The sequence below is a fragment of the Cydia splendana genome, chromosome 22 (genome assembly GCF_910591565.1).
Source record: "Cydia splendana chromosome 22, ilCydSple1.2, whole genome shotgun sequence".
Classification (NCBI taxonomy): Eukaryota; Metazoa; Arthropoda; class Insecta; order Lepidoptera; family Tortricidae; genus Cydia; species Cydia splendana.
Genome location: NC_085981.1, coordinates 9,343,082 through 9,362,223, shown reverse-complemented (window position 1 = coordinate 9,362,223; position 19,142 = coordinate 9,343,082). Strand labels below are relative to the sequence as shown.

The 19,142-nt window shown below is 36.4% G+C and overlaps 1 protein-coding gene and 1 long non-coding RNA gene across 12 annotated transcripts in view; one reads left to right on the top strand and one right to left on the bottom strand.

The window, feature by feature from the left end:
- The first annotated feature begins 262 nt into the window (after nt 1-262).
- LOC134801450 (plasma membrane calcium-transporting ATPase 2) overlaps nt 263-19,142 on the top strand; it is a 275,898-nt gene continuing 257,018 nt past the window's right edge. For 4 of the 11 annotated variants that reach the window (XM_063774030.1, XM_063774021.1, XM_063774024.1 and 1 more), the window contains exon 1: nt 264-426. The gene's annotated coding sequence lies outside the window, so the exon portion shown is untranslated. The other 7 variants (XR_010145671.1, XM_063774032.1, XM_063774029.1 and 4 more) reach the window with 5 other exon arrangements.
- Nucleotides 14,038-18,160, bottom strand: LOC134801602 (uncharacterized). Its single transcript, XR_010145706.1, has 2 exons — nt 17,927-18,160; nt 14,038-17,841 (listed from the first exon to the last, which is right to left on the bottom strand). It is a non-coding gene; the product is annotated as an uncharacterized LOC134801602 (long non-coding RNA).

Genomic DNA, 19,142 nt, shown 5'->3' with positions numbered 1-19,142 from the left:
TGTACAATCCAGGTATAGCCAGCTGTTCTCTTCGAGGGCTGATGTGGACCTGAGAGCTAGTCCGATCGTTATTGGAGATGTACCAATAGATATCCTTCCTTAAAAACTGGTTTCGTTCCCGCTTGGATTGTGAAGCTATCTTTGTCTGGTTGGGGTTAAGAGAAAGAGGAAGATATATAGGTTATGGAGAGTGTAGTTAGAGGGAATAGGTGATAGGCTAGTGGTAGAATTGCGACGGGCAGCAGGGCGCCTGCGCGCCCGCGGCGAAGCTCTCAGTCCGCCGCCAGCGACCGCCTTACGCGCCTCGCGCGCCCAACACCTAGCCACCCGCCGTACTATTTTAAAACAACTCCACCGCGCATGCGAACTATCGATCCGCCTTACTCCGAATGGTCCCGTATCTAGGTTAACCGGCTAAAATTAAAGGTGCGTTCCAAATTCAAGGTTGTAACCGCCGGCGCAGCGCCGAAATAGCGATATCGTGATTCGGAAAATGGAAAAATATGTGCTTAATGCACTGCGCCAATAAGGGCGAGAGTCTCGTGGCCGGCAAGCGGCAATGGCTGCCAATTATGTAAGAATCGTCGTTTGTTTCGGTGTACAAAAGTGCTCCTAGAGTGACTGTGATCGATAAGCAATATTTATTCGTTTCTGGATCCACTTGGTCAGTAAGTACTTAAGGATAAATATAATCCGAGCCCCTGTCCCGCTAGCATACCTTTAGATCTCCCCTTTGAAAGCCACGGAATCGATTTGCCCGACTAAAATGATATCACTTTCAGTACTCAAGCCAGACGCGAAACTGTGTCAAATGTATTTATGTTCGGTGCAAGTTTAATTTTGAGTAGTAATGTGACAATGTACGAAAAGGCGGCACTCGCCTATTTTCGTTAGTAACCTAGTAGATAGCTCGCCGTCGACTCACTCTTAAGACAGATGGCGCTACAAGCAACTATTGACTTTTCAGCAAAGTCTTACAAACATTATCTGTGCTGTAACATTTGGATGTCATAAAAAACTACCCAATTTACATCAAAAACGAATCTAGACCTTATTCCTACCAGATAAGGTATAAAGTCGTCTGCAAACTTGACCTCTCTTAATCCTCTTTTCCTTGTAGCTTCCATTTCTGAAAAGCACACTTTACATGCCTACTTTCCAAAGCTCATATCTAGTCCAATCGAAAGCAAAATCAATCTTATTATGTGCGCCACAAAGTTCATTTTCCATGTAAGAGGTTATGGCTCAAAATTCAGTCGATACATACAACTTCGCGGCTATGATCCCTATAATATGTACACACTTAACACCGACACAAACCGACTTTCTATTAATTTGGTGTAGACAGTTACATGTACTTGCATGTACGATAGAGAAATATAGTTAGACAAGAGTGCTCACTCCATACATCAGTTTTGGTACCAAAAAGACTATTATAGATGGTCAAGCAAATCTTGTCAGTAGAAAAAGGCGCGAAATTCAAATTTTCTATGAGACGCTATCCCTTCGCGCCTACTATTTTCAAATTTGCCGCCTTTTTCTACTGACAAGATCTGCTTGACCAAGTATATTTTCATAGTCTAATGTTGTTGAGCATTAGACTTTCCGGTCGGGGCAGCATCTATTGTCAAGTAGCAGGACTGATAATTCCGCTGCTCGATGCTAGATGTCGACTATGAAAATAATAGTCTTTTTGGAACCAAAACTGATGTATGGACTAAGCAATCTACCTATGTATTTTTTCTCTATGCATGTACCCACCAGCGAAATGCTATACATGGAAGTATTCTGTCCGCTCAATTATGACCCAACGCAAACTACCCCGCGATAGGCGGTACTTACAAACTGCTCGATTGGCAATCTCAGTACCACCGAGATGACAGTCAGTGACAAATGGCTAAATTGATTTATAAAAACAACGTTTTTTTGTAATTAAAAATATTTTCATGTGTCGTGAAGTGGTGCAGAAGTTATTTTAGTTCATACCAAGGACAGTGGAATCACTTTTCACTTGTAGTAAACAGATAACTTCAGTAGAATTTGGAAAAAACATGACGATTTGTTTTCAATAATACCGTACTAAGCTAAAACGTAACAACTGCATACGACTTTCATAACAACATACGACTTTTTAAATTGCGAGGATAATAGGGATGGTGTTATGCTAAATGAAGTAGACTATTTTATTAACTTGTGTTTGGTTTAGGTATTTTCTATATAATTATAAATGTAGTAATAAATTCCTTCTTACAGATTTGTATTTTCCTTTTTTATTTCATGAGATGGAGCTATAAAAAAACTACCTAGTTATTTCAAATTAATAATCAAATTTGGTATTGTCATTTTACATTACTTTCCATTCAGATTCCCACAAGATGCTATTCGCAGAGAACTATGGAAAAAAGCTGTCCAATTAGAGAGACATGAAATTGAGTGGATGCCTGGCAAGATATCTAGAATATGTTCTATTCATGAGATATAACCCGTGAGATAATCATACCCGGTCTCCTATATGTACTTAGATACATTTTTCCTATCATGCTTTCACTGAATTAATTTAACAAATACACACATTATCTGAAAATGTTGATCATTTGAATCCACCCTCTACTGTCACATATATGTAGGTTCTCTCTCAAGCCATTTCCGTCAGTAGAAAAGAGCGGCAAACATATTAACTCACATTATAGACGGGTCTAACGCGAATTATATTCAATTACCTTGATTTACCGACGTAAATCAGTTTCGTTTCGTATAATGTGAGTTAATATGTGTTCAAAACGCGAAAGTTTAAAATATTATAAGAGCGGCAAATTTAGAAAATGTAAGCGCGCGAACGGCTGTGGTCCTATACAAAATTTTAATTTTGCACCTTTTTCTACTGACAAACTTGCTTGACCGGCTATATACATATAAAATATTCTGAACTGAAAGTGGGGATTTATTGTGACTCCGCCTGTTCAAATATTTTTGACCCGATTCGTGTACCCATGTAAATTTTGCAGACTGTATAGCCAGTCCGATTTCTAAGATCAAGTTCGCCATACATTTACTATGGCGTACTTGATCTTAGAAAAACGGACAGACTATACCTGAACGTGACTTCGCACTGCCATGCAAATTGATAATAAAATATACAAAATACTTATTATAGCGGAATACATTTATACAACAATGATATATTTACTTATGTTGAGTTAGTCTGTCATGTCATAACAACATTTTAACTAGTTATTTTTTAATCTGCATTAAATTATTATACGTGAATTATTTGACTGGTTCTTCACTGTATGGCATAAACCTATCCCTGTCCAAGTCTTATTCTAATCAAATATGAACCGCGAACTCTCAGCGGCCAGTACGTACAACAAGAAGGTTATTAGCGGATTAATGTCGCTGATTGGTAGTTATTGACATTATATGCATTTCATCTACACTTAGCTATGTACCATTAGTGTAATAAAGATGACTCTTATTTTTTTTACTAGCTTTGATTACAGGCTCTGTAAACGCGTCGTCTTATTTGAATGTAGGCGTAATTGTGTATGTGTGCTAATTTGGCCCGAGAATTTGAACGGTAATGTTCCTAAAGGCGGTATCCATGGTTATATATGATCGCTGGTACCCACTATCCACCTAGAGGATATAACCAACGGAGACGCGATGTCTAAAATTTTCGGTACAAAATAGTCTGCCGTTTTTTGCGGGGGAGGGGCACATCAAATGTATAGGTACGTCATGTCAGATAAACGTCAGTCCATACATATGGTTGACATGTGGTTGACCATTGGCCGCCTATTTTCGACAGAGGGGAACGCCTGTTAATGGCGGCTCCAAGTATCCATGTCAATCGAGAGTCCCTGTCAGAAGGAACTCTGGCCCACTATGGAACTATGTAAAAGTAACATCACGAGTATAATAGAATCGTAGGAAATCTCTTACTATATTTGTCAATTTGATATTCATGGTGGTCTAGGGTTCCATTTGGTTGGGAGTAGCGTTGAAAAAACCCGGAAAATATGGGAAAATTTTAAAAGGCTACTTTTTTCAAGTTTCTTTCGGAAAAAACAATGCAAATTTCTGTATTTTTCAAATATCCATAATTAGGAATTTTAAAATATTTAATAAAATAATTTCATTTTCACCAAGTTAATTAAGAGGGGAATTTTTGTGAGTTTTTTAGGGTTCCGTACCCAAAGGGTAAAAACGGGACCCTATTACTAAGACTTCGCTGTCCGTCTGTCTGTCACCAGGCTGTATCTCATAAACCGTGATAGCTAGCAGTTGAAATTTTCACAGATTTATATAAATATCTGTTGCCGCTATAACAACATTAACAACAAGTACTAAAAAGTACAGAACCCTCGGTGGGCGAGTCCGACTCGGTTTTTTTAATACCCATGTACTAATGAAATGAAACGGTAGCACAATCGTCATAATTACAGGAAAGAAGCTCAGAATTGGAGATAATAATGTAATCATTTACTGAATTAAGTAATTAAGTCAACTTCGGGAAATCGAACGTAGAACTTCATTTATATTCGCATTTAGAATAGATATAAGTTAATTTTAAAGTGGTAACACACTATCGCACCGCACCGCGACCTTGGTGCGTCGCACCCATAAGTGAGAGCGAGAAACAGATATATCTTTCTCGCTCTCACTTATGGGTGCGACGCACCAAGGTCGCGGTGCGGTGCGATAGTGTGTTACGGCCTTTAAATTCCAAACATATTTTTTCATTTTTACCTTACGTTATATTATTATTAGCTCTTAAAAGAATATTGAACGACCGCTACTACTACTCCATACAAAAAGTAGACCCCATTTTCCTCTTTGGATATTGAAATTATGGAAAATACATTTTTACATAATTTGATGTGTGTTTTAAGTATGGCTAATAAACTTTCTTAGATTTCTTTAATATTACAGGAGTTAGGAGCAAAAAAACTGCATGATAATTAAAAAATCAAATAAATCAAACAAAATGGCATAGCAATGCTAAATATACATACCTACATCAAATTGTGTAAACATTGTGTGAACATATTTAGAGAGGAAAATTGTCTACGTCTGTATGAAGAAGCGGTCTTCCACTATCCTCTTAACACATTCAATACCACTAAGTGCTACGGGTTACGCTCGTAGCGCGTAGCCACGGTTTCGTCGTATGTAGCGCGTAGTCGCTACGAACAGTGTACCCGACAGTCGGGTTCTTGGTGTTTAATGTGTTAATATTCAGCTCTAATCACGACACGTTGTCGTTTTGCCTCTACGAAGCATTTCCGCTACATACCGGGAAATCCATGTTATCGGCTACGACGTAGCGTTACGACCGTTGCTCGGCGGTGAATGTGTTAATTTTTTTTACGTATACTTTAACGGATGACTCACGCTAGACCGGGCCGTGCCCGGGCCGAGGCGCCAGACATGTCATTTTATATGACGGCTGATCGGTGATCACGTGGTGCTTTCCATAGGAAACGAAGCTCCAGAAGCTCCGGCCCGGCCCCGGCCTGGTCTATTGTGAGTCATCCTTAATGGTCCGGAGTCGGAGTATGAAATTATTTACTCAAGATAAAACCATACCTACCATACAAACCGAATTAGTTTACGCGTCTGACGTCAGTCAAAGGTATCCGACCCTACTAAATCCCCCCCTTTTGGACGATTATCCCTTAAACCATTCCATATAACACGAATACCAAGCGCTTGAATAGCTTACGGAATTTGTATTAGATCATACAGGGGTGTGGGCTAAAATGACTTTGGAATTAAATGGGTATATTTTCCATATATTTATATTTATAGTGATTTCAGGAAATTAAATTAACGAAATGAGGACTCTTTTTAACATTCAAAGAATACGTAAGAACGGTCCGGGTCCAACGATTCAGCTTTCTATAGAAAGCATCACGTGATCACCGATCACACGTAGAAGAAAACGAAATGTTGGAAGCGTCGTCCCGGACCCGGACCGTTCTAGTGTGAGTCATCTTATGGATCCAAATTATAGACCAATTCGAGTTTTAGTTATTCGATGTTACTCGTACCTATCGAGTGAAATTTACTCTAGGGGTATTGATCTTAATCGGGGGCTAACGCAAAATTGTAGTTTACTGCTTCCACATACACCCTCTGCCGTATTCGAACTTCAAGATATTCACAAGAGACGACACGTACTAGATCCATTCTAGATACGTTATAGTTTAGATATCTACTAGTTCTCTTTTGCAGCGCAATTCGGGCAACCAATGTCACTTTTACGTTAGATAGAGTAAGATATCTATTAGATGTGAATTGGATCTCTAAGTCATATCCTGTGGAAATCGTTCAACAGTATCTCCAGAATCGCGCAAATGTCAAATTTGACAGTAATCGTTATCGTATCTTGGTGATGTCTATTTCAAAATCCGAATCGGGCCCCCTGTATCTGAACGAAAAGCGATTATTCAAACCCGTTAATGTTTAGGTCATACTGAGCAACTTCTACTATGGGACAAAATGACTCTCCCATAGGAAATTTCAACATACCTACTTATATATATATTACATATATATACTTATATAACCTAAACATTAACGGGTTTGAGTAATTGCTTTTCGTTCAGATACATACTGTATACGAGCGTTTCTTTTATTTTTTGTCATTTTTATATATTGTGACCGTTTTTGCCACTTTTGTGTTATTTCTAGTCAGGATCGCGAGCCCTTCATCCTTATAGGAGAAAAAAAGTGTGATAAAATTTCCATACATTTTTCAAACTTTCCTATTTGTTACCGCTATACAAAGTATATGGGGAAATGATAACACAATAGGAAAAAAACTCTGGGACTTTTTTTTATCCCATTAGGATCGAAAGAGCTCGTGACTCTGAGTAGAAATAACACAAAAGAGGCAAAAAAGGTCACAAATTCACAATATATAAAAATGGCAAAAAAATAAAAACGCTCATATATATACACGATGCGATGAATAACTTAAGGAAACTAATAAATTATTTACGGAAAGTAGATTGCCTATATTTGCAAGGGCACCTTAACCTAACTTAACCTAACCAAAACCTTAAAAGGTTAAAGTTGAATCGATAGAAAAAAAAACATTGCATACCATAACAGTATAATTTTAGTATAAATTATAGCTAGTGATATAGCCGAAGGATCAACCAAAATTCTAAACATACATATATTTTCAGAGTGACTGAGATAAAAGGTAAAAACCCGCGCAATGGCCTTATCTTCCGTCGCAAGATTCGCTCGGAACATATCTTTTGTTTCCTTCTAATTTCTTAGCTTTACGCCTTGATATAGTTATTTAATAAAAGGTTGGGCCCTAACATGAGCCATTAAAAAAGTAATAGCGTTAGAACAAAACGGTTGTGTAAGAAATCCAGGGGCCGGCAACCTACATAGGATACGACCCCTGACATTTACCGAGGGCAGGGTTCACCAACCGTGCGGAACTTATGCTTGCTATAATTTTACTATGCAAATACGTATTAATTGCTGGCACGCTAGTTTTCACTTTTAATGTGTATTTTTTTAGTGATTCGCCGTTTGAGAATGGTTTATTACGATGTATCGTTTATGGGGAGTTAACATAGTAGGTACGTGTTACGCTATTTCAGTGTAGGTAATAAATATACCAATTTCTTACGCAAGATATCAGCTTACAGTACTTTTTTTAATCGATTATTTTACTGGCCAAAGTTTTACGGGTTTTAGGACTTTATACCTACCTACATAGGGACATTTCAGTAGGAATAACATAACATAACTTACAGTCCTATACACCTACCAAAGACATATGTAACTTCGTATAAGACGAATAAAGTCTAAGGAAAAAACGTGCCTCGGAATTCAAGTAAAAGTCATTCTCGAATAGATGCCGCACACACCTTTAGCCTATCCTCGGCTAGATGGCGTGACGACACCGTTTCATATTTAACAATTTTAACACATAGATATCAGTGAATGAACATGGATCAAAATGATATAAAAATAATAAAATCATTTATCCATATATACATTTTTTGATAACTTTATACGTTTTCATTTTGAGTTTTAGTCGTGTGTCCATAGATGGCAGTAAATTTACAGTGACTACAAAATTTACAATGACAGGACCCCTCTATACTATCTATTCTTATTGCACCTACTAACAGCATACCCTTAAACTACGTTTTTATATAAGAATATACTGGATTAGACTATCCGTTAATTACGTACAAAAGTACTTAAAAAATCTGACACAGGAAACTTTTATAAACGCGTTAAAATCGTTGAAAATAACATCGATGGCCTTTCTTTTGTCAAAAAACCCGCCCAAGTGCGTGTCAGACCACGAATCTAATAAAAAAATACTAGCCTAATGCCGCGGCCGAAAGATTCGGCAGTTATTTGGCAGAAACCGAACCTTCGGCCGAAACACGATTTTTATGCCGAATCCGAAACTAGTCTCGTAACAACTAAAAGCTAAAAACTATCCCAGCTTAGCAACAATGACGTCATAGTCTAGCAGTGGCGTGCCTAGGGTTTCGGAGTAAGGCAAGCCGAAAGATATGTTTTCGTAATAAATGTCCAATCTCACTTTTTGGACTCAAATGAATTTGCTAGCGTATCGCGGCCAGGCTACTTATCATAGCGCACAGCACAGGGCATACTATTTAGATACTACTATAACTACTAGATAGAATTTTACAAACATATCAGAGGGCCTACCGCGAACACTGAAGTTTGCAAATTGCATGCTTCTTTCTCTGTCACTCTAATTACGCCTTAATGCGGACTTATCTGAGAAAACAAAAATCGGGTGTTGGTTTTGGCGCAGACATATCCCGTTTTTCTACAAAATTTAACGATTTGACCTTGCCTTCGTTGAGTAATACGTGGACGCATCTCATACCGTCACAAGGAACAACTTCATCAATTGTTAACACTTATAAACGTCACAACAAACGAACAAATCCTCATTCACTACTTAATTCAAATTCACTTAAATAAATTGAGCTTTCGTTACTTTCGACTCGACTAAATAATAATACACTTGAAGTAAACGCGTGCCCGTGCGAACTTATGCAGCTAACGTCACACCAAAAGCCAGGCTTAAATCGCCTTATAAAATTGCTATACATACCAACAAATAGTTACATCGGTCTATGGCGGTTTGTAGGCTAAGAGCGCCTAGAGCGGGACGAAAAAGCAAGCCCGGTTGCAAGCCGACGAGTGCGAGCAGGATAGCTAGAACATCCTACGCCTGATTTCTTTCGCGCGGACGAGGCGCCACCACGGCAAAACTTGCAACACGCTGGCGCCGCGGTCCGCGCGCTGTGGCTTGAATTTAATAATACGGGTTAATTTGGCGCGCGGTTTAAAAAAATAAGCTGTATTGATTATTGACCTTAACACTACGTAATTTCGGTAAAGCAACTAAGGCAAGCCCGGCTTTTGGGCTTGTATGGAAGTACCGCCACTGTAGTCTAGGAGTAGGTCCATAAAACCGGAGTCGCAGTAAATTTGATTTCAAAATCGCACCCAGACTGCAGTCAATTGTACCTAAGCATAGAGTGAGCACTGTATTCTTACTATAGAATACAGTGCTCACTCTATACATCAGTTTTGGTACCAATTGTTTACTACTAATACTATTGTTTTCGTAGTCGACATCTAGCATCGAGTAGCGGAATTATCAGTACCGCTACTTGACAATAGATGTTGCGAGTGTTGCGACGACCGAAAAGTCATTAGACTTTTAATTAGCTCAACAATTGTTACTCAGTACCTACCTATTGTTTATCTCATTACCTGTTTGTATCCTTTTCATTATTAAGGTAAAGAATCCTAAATGCATCGTAATTGGTTATCTCTATGCTGGGAGGCGGAGTTCAGCTCGCTCGTAAGGATCGAGGCAAAAAAATTCTGAAGTTGTTCACCGGAATGGCCTCGATTGTGCCAATCAGGGCGAACGAAAAAACATAAAAAAATGTTGAATCTGAATTGTTTCGATTGTTCAATCGCAAAAGCGTGACAATTCTTCAGTGAATTTAAAAGTGGGAAAATTACTGTCTTGGGTGAGACTTGAACTCACGGCCTCTGGAGTTCAAGTCCCGCCCAAGACAGTAATTTTTCCACTTTTAAATGTATTCTAGCCTTAATAGCATCGCTCGCAGACGTTTCTGCTAGTTATATTAATTCTTCAGTGACATCATAATCACTAACAAATATGATCAAATCGCCATGTCATGAGCTGTTTTTTAAAAAGTCGAATAGGTACCTACTCCCTAGTCTACATGCAATAACGTCACAGTCTAGTCGTAGGTCCATAAAAACTCGACATCGTTGTAAACTTGATTTAAAATCCTTCAAACTATGTACAGTCGAGGAAAATAAATTCTTGACACTTCGACTCTATTTCAATGACGATAAAGTTGAAAATCACATATCTTTGTTTTCGTAAACGTACATTGTTACACAAAACATAGCTTCACTACACAACGGTTCGTATGTTCTTTTTAATTCCGGCGATCCTAAAATTCGTTTAAAATTCGAATCACTCCATCGATCAATCTCCCGCACCGTATAAAAGTTCAAATAAAATCCGCTACTCGACAACAGATGGCGTCACTTCAACATGGCCGACTTTTATTTATTTACACACCGTTTTAACGTGTTTTCCTCACATTGTAATGTGTAATAAAGATTATATTTATTTTTCGGAAATCGGTCAAGAGTTAAATACGAAGACAAAGCTTGATGGCTCGTAAATTGACGGCTATTTGCGGATTAAAGTTTTTAGTAGCTATTAAATAAGGTTTTAAAAGTAATGGGGGCAGCATCCGGTTATTTGAGGACTTACGTACATTGTTTATTATTACGGAGCTAATTTGATGCTGCCGTATTAAAAAGTTAATGAAAATGGCCTCTATAATTTTTCTTTTGCTAGAATATTTACTGAGGAAATCGGTTTTTAGCAAAAACGAAGTATTAAAATAACAGAATAAGTACTTAAAACAGGCGTTTCTCTCGCCTTAATTTTGGCGTTTGGCTACTCAAGTTGGCATTATAGTTACAGAGACAATTATATGTAGGTACACATTTTCGGTTGCAATGTGAAAATCTAGTTTCGAACTTGTACAACCGCCTGGGGGCCGATTTTTGAATTTCGAGTGCTCGATTTCGTCACTCGAAAATCGGTGGAAAACAGCGTAATGCTGATTTTTGAAATACGAGCGATAGAAATTGGGAATCGAGTGGTATTGACCACTCGTTTTCAATTCTATTAGTAGAATTTAAATGCCGGGTACTGCAGATATTATTGAACGAAATACTCGAAACTCGAACAAAATCGAGCGGTCGAAATTCAAAAATCGGCCCCCTGCGCTCGCGGTGTTCCAGTTAAGAAAAATTTGCCTTAATCCTTACTAACTGCAAGGAGTTCAAACGAGTACCATCGCTCTAAAGGTCTCTGCCCACTACACCGTATCATACCATGACCGTGCTATGAACGTGCCAGGCAAAAAAAATATTTTTGTATTAAAAAGTATGAGACTATGCCCACTATATGCCCGTTCCGTCACCGACCATACCCGTCGCGTGCCATGCCCGGACCGTCATACCTTAAGGGTGGAACACCGCGAGAGCAGGCGATTGTACCTAATAATTGTCAATTAAGTATTACCACAATTATAGCATCAACTTAGACTAAACTAACCTAATTCACAATCTACTTAAAGACTTTTTTTAACTACCCACCAACCCCCCACCAACCAACCTACCAACGTAGACGGCTAAAAGTGGTTAAGATAGTCTGTCTCCACGCGTAGCAAGATGACACTATCTTAATCTAACACGCTCGAGTAACTCCAAAACTCGCTACTCTACTATCATCATCTATTCCGGCGCATCGTTTTCTATGGAAAACATCACGTGATCGCCTGTCATGTCATAGAAAAGTAAGCGCCGGAAGCTCCGGCCCGGACACGGTCCGGTCTAAAGGGGCCCACTGATTAACAGTCCGCCGGACGGTATCGGCCTGTCAGTTAGAACAAAATTTTGAAAGTTCCGAACAACTGACAGGCCGATAGCGTCCGGCGGACTGTTAATCAGTGGGCCCCTTCGTGAGTCATCCTTAAAGGTGACAAATCCCTACTCCTTATTGTCCTTATGCTTTCTGGGAAGTTTGCATGTCATAAGTATATGCCTTCAATCAGAATGTTTTGATTCATTGTTCCGAACCATTCCGAACAGTGCGAAAGCTCGATAAAGTAACTGAAGAATTGAGTAGGTAATATGTATACCACTAAACAAACATCATACACGATTCCAAAAATGTACGTAAATAGGTATGTATCCAAAAATATATATTTTAATATGTAGCCGGTTGTATTTACACAGAACGTCGCGAGACCGCAACGTCTGTGTACCTACCGCACGTCAATAATTCATACTTAAAGATCCCTTTACGTATTATGAAATCGACATTTGCATATTCCCACATCATATCAAATTAAGTCCAATATCTTGATAGCGCTTTTAAATGTCAGACTGTAACCTCTGGCATTTTCCGATAGATGGCATTGGCAGACGTGTCAGACCAGTTAACAAAGACCCGCAACGCCCAGCCGATGTTCCGATTCGTTTTAAGTTTCGATTGAACTGGCGACAGGGGAGGGGTATAGTTATAGTGGTCGTGTACAATACAATAATAACAATGGTTTATCAGTTTCCGTGTTCGAGCGTTTAGATGGGTGTCCGAACTTGTAGATACGTGATTTACGTGAATACTCTCGATTGAATTACTCGTAGAAAAAAATAGTTATTTGTCGTACAAAGGGGCCTAGTTGTTAAATATATTAAAAACGGGTCACTCAAGTATTTTAAGTCGAAAAAACGCTCGACATGTTTCACTCCGTACCGAGCAGTGTCATCAGGAGCTTGCGTTTACGGTGATGGATCGGCCAAGTTGTTGTTTAACCCCTGGTGCTAATTTTGATACCCGAGCAAGCGAAAGACTGTAAAACATCACAAATCAAATTTCAATTAATATTATTAAATATATATAATAGTGACACACTATGGTGCATGAAATAAAGGCGAAATTGCGTTTCTCTGTAAAGAATAAAGTTTTATTTTAAAACCGAACTAAATACATCTTATCTTCTACAATATTTGTTTGAAATATAAAGTAATTTACCTGTAAAGAATAAAGAAACAACATTTAAAGCCTCTATTCTAGGGTTTTGTTATTTCTTTTACATAAAATCAATCTTTATCTATTTTATAGTATTCAATATTTTTTCCTATGATGGATGTCAATGTCTTAAATGTTATTCATGACACTTGATAAAGTCTATGGCTAAAGCGGCTAGCCGCATAAAGGTTAACATTAAGAAAATAGGTATTACTATTTTCTTTACATCTCCCTCCTAGAGAAAAAAAATTGCATAGGAGAAAACAATCACGCAATTTTTAATTCAGGTACTAAGTACCACTGGAGACAATTTTGTAATGTGGTAAGGGTTAGATTCCAGTTTCTTGTGTCCTGCATCAACTTCATAGATGGAGCTTGATATTTTTCTTAGAATCTTAAATGGTCCAATTCTTAATTCATCCATCTTCTTCCTATTCAGTCTATTCCCATTTTCTACATAGACCATGTCTCCCATTTCAAAAGCGTGTTCTTTTCTATGCCGATCAAATTTTTCTTTATTATATTTGTGAGATCTTATTGTGTTTTCGTAGGCTAATTTTCTGTCTCTTTTCAGGTCTTCTTTTGAACATTTTGATTTTAATTCTAATGGTAAAATATTTACGTTTTCACCTTCCAAAAGGTATTTTGGAGTAAATTTCGTGACAGTGTGTTCTGTTTCATTATATTTTTCTACACATTTCTGTGCAGTAGTTGTCCAGGCTGTTTTCTTATCATCTTCATTAATTGTACATCTTATTTTATTGACTAAAGTTTGATTTAGCCTTTCATTAAGACCATTAGAGAATGGCGCATCTACAGCCGTAAAAACCATTTTTATATATTTACTCTTTAGGTAATCTTTAAATTCTTTAGAATTTATGCCGGGGTATTGATCTGTTAATACCATATCAATATTATAACTCTGTGTCACATAAGTTATCAGTTTAATAAAATCACTAGAGTTTTGATTTTTTGATGTCAAAATATATGCATATCTCGTGAAATGATCAACTAGAAGATGTAAATATTTTTTTGTTGACCGTGATCCTCCAAAGCCTCCAATGGTATCAATAGATACTATTTCAAACGGGCGTGTTGCTGGACCCAAATGTGACAATAAGCCATATTTTGACTTTCTCCTTGATTTGTTCTTTATACATATTTCACATTCATCACACATTTTTTTAATATTTGTGAATATATTTCTCGCTGTATAAAATGGTGTTATTTTATTTATCATCTGGCTTCTTCCAATGTGGCAGTAAGTATTGTGAACATCTTTGATGAGAGCTTTGCTAAGTGCTTCAGATAGTATGATTTTATTTCTATTTTTGTTCTTTTTGTAATAAATTGTGTTTTCCAATATCGCGTTTGTTTTTCCATTTTGTAGGTCTTGATTTTTATATTGATCATTTTTTATATCTTCTAGTGTTATTAAATTTACTACTTTCAAAAAGTCATCATTATTTTCATATGTTTCTAGTACTGGATTTCTGCTTAAGCAGTCTGCCTCTTGATTAGATTGTCCAGGATTGTATTTTATTTGAAAATTATATTGGGAAAGATAATAAGTCAAATCACCAAGTTCCTCATCAGTTCTAGCCTTGATGTTCATATTTTCCAATGGTTTATGATCGGAGTATACCACAAATTCTTTTCCCATAAGCCAGTGCTGCCAATACTTAACAGCTTCTTTTATTGCAAGACATTCTAGATATATGGCCTTTTTCCTTTTTTGAGTCTCAGTTAGTTTCTTCGAGAAGTATGCCACGGGCTTACTGTCTCCGTTTTTATCTACTTGTTTCAAAACCGCTCCAACTCCGTCGATACTAGCATCTGTGTATATATTCATTGGCAGTTCAGGATCAAATATCTTCAGAATCGGTTTTGAACATAGCATACTTTTTATTTTTTCAAAAGATTCTTGGCATGCTGGCGACCATATAAATTTCACATCTTTTCGTAGTAAATTGTGTAACGGATCCAGAATAATTGCGCTATGTGGTATAAATTTATGATGAAAATTAACTTTTCCTAGAAATTGGCGTATATTTTTTCTTGTTTTCGGAACTGGAAAATCCCTCACTGCGGTTAAGTAGTCTTTAAGTGGTCTGACTGAATTGTTCTTGATTATATGACCGAGATATTTAGCATGGTTGTTTGCAAAACTACATTTAGAGAACTTAAGTCTAAATCCTTCTCTTAGTATTGCCTCGAGTAGTCTAGATATATGTTGTATGTGTTCATTGAAAGTTTTCGAAAAAATTAAGATGTCATCTATAAAATTTACCGCAAAATCAGAAAGCTTATGTTTTCTAATGATATTGCTCAATATTCTTTGGAAAATTGCTGAAGCAGTCTTTAAACCAAACGGAAGGCACGTCCATTGAAAATGGCCTTCTTGGGTAACAAATGCAGTTTTGTATCTATCTTGAATTTTCAAAGGTATTGACCAAAAAGCGGAATTTACGTCGAAAGTAGAAAAGTACTTACAGTTTACAGTTTTTACCATTAAATCCTCAATCAGCGGGAATGGTTGTGACTGTGGAACGACGATTTTGTTTAACTCTCTAAAATCTATGCATAACCTTGTTCGTTTTCCATCTTCTTTTTTATATGCCAAAGTCACCGGAGCAGCAAACGGGCTATAAGATTCTTCAATTAATTTGTTCTTTAGTAGTTTCGATATTTGTCCTTCTATTTCTTTTCTATCTTCTGTGTTGCATCTATATGGACGTTTGCTACAGTACTTGTCCACCATCAAGTCTATATGAGCTTCATAATCACGTACAGTGCCAATGTCATATTTATCCTTAGCAAAGACTGATTTATATTTTTCAATTAACTTGTCAATCTCTCTTTGTTGATATGAATCTAGATGGTTTACTGACATTTCAAATTCATCTGAATTAATATGTTCGTTAAAATTTATTTCATATCTGCTTTTAATCTCTTTATTTAGTAATATCTCCGTACAAGTAATATCGTCATCTTCGTCACCCAGTACATCAGGAATATTGACGTTAGATACATTTGAAGAATTACTTATCAACTCTTCTTTTTCTATATTCTCTCCATTCAGGAACTTCTTTTTATCTTCTGGACTATTATATTGTAAAATGTTCAATTCATCATCTTGCATTAATTTGAATTTTTTTATACAATCCAAACCTATTAGAAAATCATAAGGAAGATTTTCTATGACGAAAATATCCATATTTGACTCAATTATATATATTTTTATTTTGAGTGTTATTATACCTTTTGTTTTCTTCGCACCATTAATAGTATTCAAGTTTGCGGTTTCTATATCAGTTGTCTTTTCTTTATCTTTTATCTTTAATAATTTAGAATTTATCAATGACACATTCGAACCTGGGTCATAAATCCCAGACACTTTTAATGTATCATTTAACAGCAACTTTACTTTTATTAATGGTGGTACTTCTAGTTTTTTGGATTCTGCTCATTCAGCTCAACTTCCAATTCTGAGTTATTCACACTTTTCACAATTGCTTTTTGATTTTTCCGTTTAAACCAGCATTTATCTTCGGGATGGTAGCGTGTCCCTTTGTTTTCAGTTATACAAACATGGCATGGCTTTTTTTCTTCAACTTTCTTGGATTTCATATCTGGAGATGTAGGATTTTTTTTATCATATTTATTCTTTCCAACCATGTGTTCCAATTTTCCTAGTTCATTATATAAGTCCTCCGTCTGTTGCAAAGTTTCACGATCAATTTTATCCGCTACATAATTAGGCAGACCAAGTGCTATAAGGTCGATCAGTGTTCCAGTATCGGTTGATTTTCTTATTTCCAGTAACAGTTTTTCTTTCTTTAAGGCATACTCAAGTAACGAACCTGCCTGATATTTAAAGGTAAGAGCATATCTAATGGGTGACCATCCTTTGTTTGCAAACGTCTCACAGAAGTTTTTCTCCCATTTACTCCACTCAGATTCTACAGTAAATTTCAATAGCATACAACTGTACCAATCAACACTGGAGTACTCCAAGAAGTTTTTTAGAATTTCAATTTTTTTCCTATCTTCAACAATTTGGAAACGTTCACATTCTTTGTTAAAATCTTGTATCCACTGGTAAGCATTTGAGTTTCGCCCGGAAAATTTGTTAATCATGAAATCCTTTGCAATTTTCCCTAAATTTTGTGTTTCAGACTTCTTCTGTTTTTCGTCAAGCAATTTTTCTAAAATTTTTTCCAATGTTTCATTTGAACCGCTTGGCATAGATTCAACATTTGTTTCTGAAATTTCTTCCAAATAAATATCATTACACTGTATGTTTTCCTCCTCATCCAAGTATACTTTTGATATCTCTTCTGTCAAAGTTATCCAAATTTTTCTTGTTTGATGCCTTTTAGTTAACGATTTCCGTATTTTCGCAAAGTTGGAAGTATTTATTATAGCTGGATGCATTTGCACAGGCTGGTGTTCCGGTGGTAATCCAAAAATCTGCCCACCGGGTGTAGCGATTGATGTTATACACAAAACGTTTGATTTTCCATCTGCCGCAGGTTTTACAGCAAAATCAAATCTTAACTTTTCCATATTTCTTGAAATATTTGCAGAAAATGTTGTTTTATAATAGTGACACACTATGGTGCATGAAATAAAGGCGAAATTGCGTTTCTCTGTAAAGAATAAAGTTTTATTTTAAAACCGAACTAAATACATCTTATCTTCTACAATATTTGTTTGAAATATAAAGTAATTTACCTGTAAAGAATAAAGAAACAACATTTAAAGCCTCTATTCTAGGGTTTTGTTATTTCTTTTACATAAAATCAATCTTTATCTATTTTATAGTATTCAATATTTTTTCCTATGATGGATGTCAATGTCTTAAATGTTATTCATGACACTTGATAAAGTCTATGGCTAAAGCGGCTAGCCGCATAAAGGTTAACATTAAGAAAATAGGTATTACTATTTTCTTTACATATATTATCATAAAAAATCAATTCTACTAGCTAACATAAGCAAGCGACTCTAAAATACGCATTAGGTAGATTAATTTGGCACACATGTGAATAAAATGCATCTTTCTCATCAGTGTCTGAAGTAAAAAGAAAGACTTTACGAGCTATAGTGATAAATATCTACCTATATAGCTATACATATACGTAATTATGAACTTACATATTCTAATCTTTGAGCAAAATTATTTAATAAAACAAACAGTTTCCCAGCTCACAGCAAACTGTCGGACGCAAATATTTGTATATTATGTATTCTTGTTTATTTATACAAAATATTGAATCACTGGTCGTTCCTTGTAATCATAGTCCGGAAGTCTGTGTTTGATCTTAATTGCCTGACATCGCGTTTAATTAGCCATTACTTACTAAAATTAGATTTGATATATTTGTTGAACCTCTAATTCTATTTAAAAATACACGCTCCTGCTGGGACCCTCAAGGCCCCCAAGACCTTAATGTAGGTATCTCTTTTCGTTGGGCATTTTCTGTTATCAAAGAGAATAGATAGTATCAAAAAGAATAGATAGTATAGAGGGGTCCTGTCATTGTAAATTTTGTAGTCACAGTAAATTTACTGCCATCTATCGACACACGACTAAAACTCAAAATGAAAACGTATAAAGTTATCAAAAAATGTATATATATGGATAAATGATTTTATTATTTTTATATCATTTTGATTCATGTTCATTCAACTAATATCTATGTGTTAAAATTGTTAAATATGAAACGGTGTCGTCACGCCATCTAGCCGAGGATAGGCTAAAGGTGTGTGCGCCATCTATTCGAGAATGACTTTTGCTTCAATTCCGAGGCACGTTTTTTCCTTAGACTTTATTCGTCTTATACGAAGTTAGATATGTCTTTGATAGTATATAGGGTTATGGTCATAGTAAACTTTGTAGTCACAGTACTGCCATCTATCGACACTCGATTAAAACTAAAAATAAAAA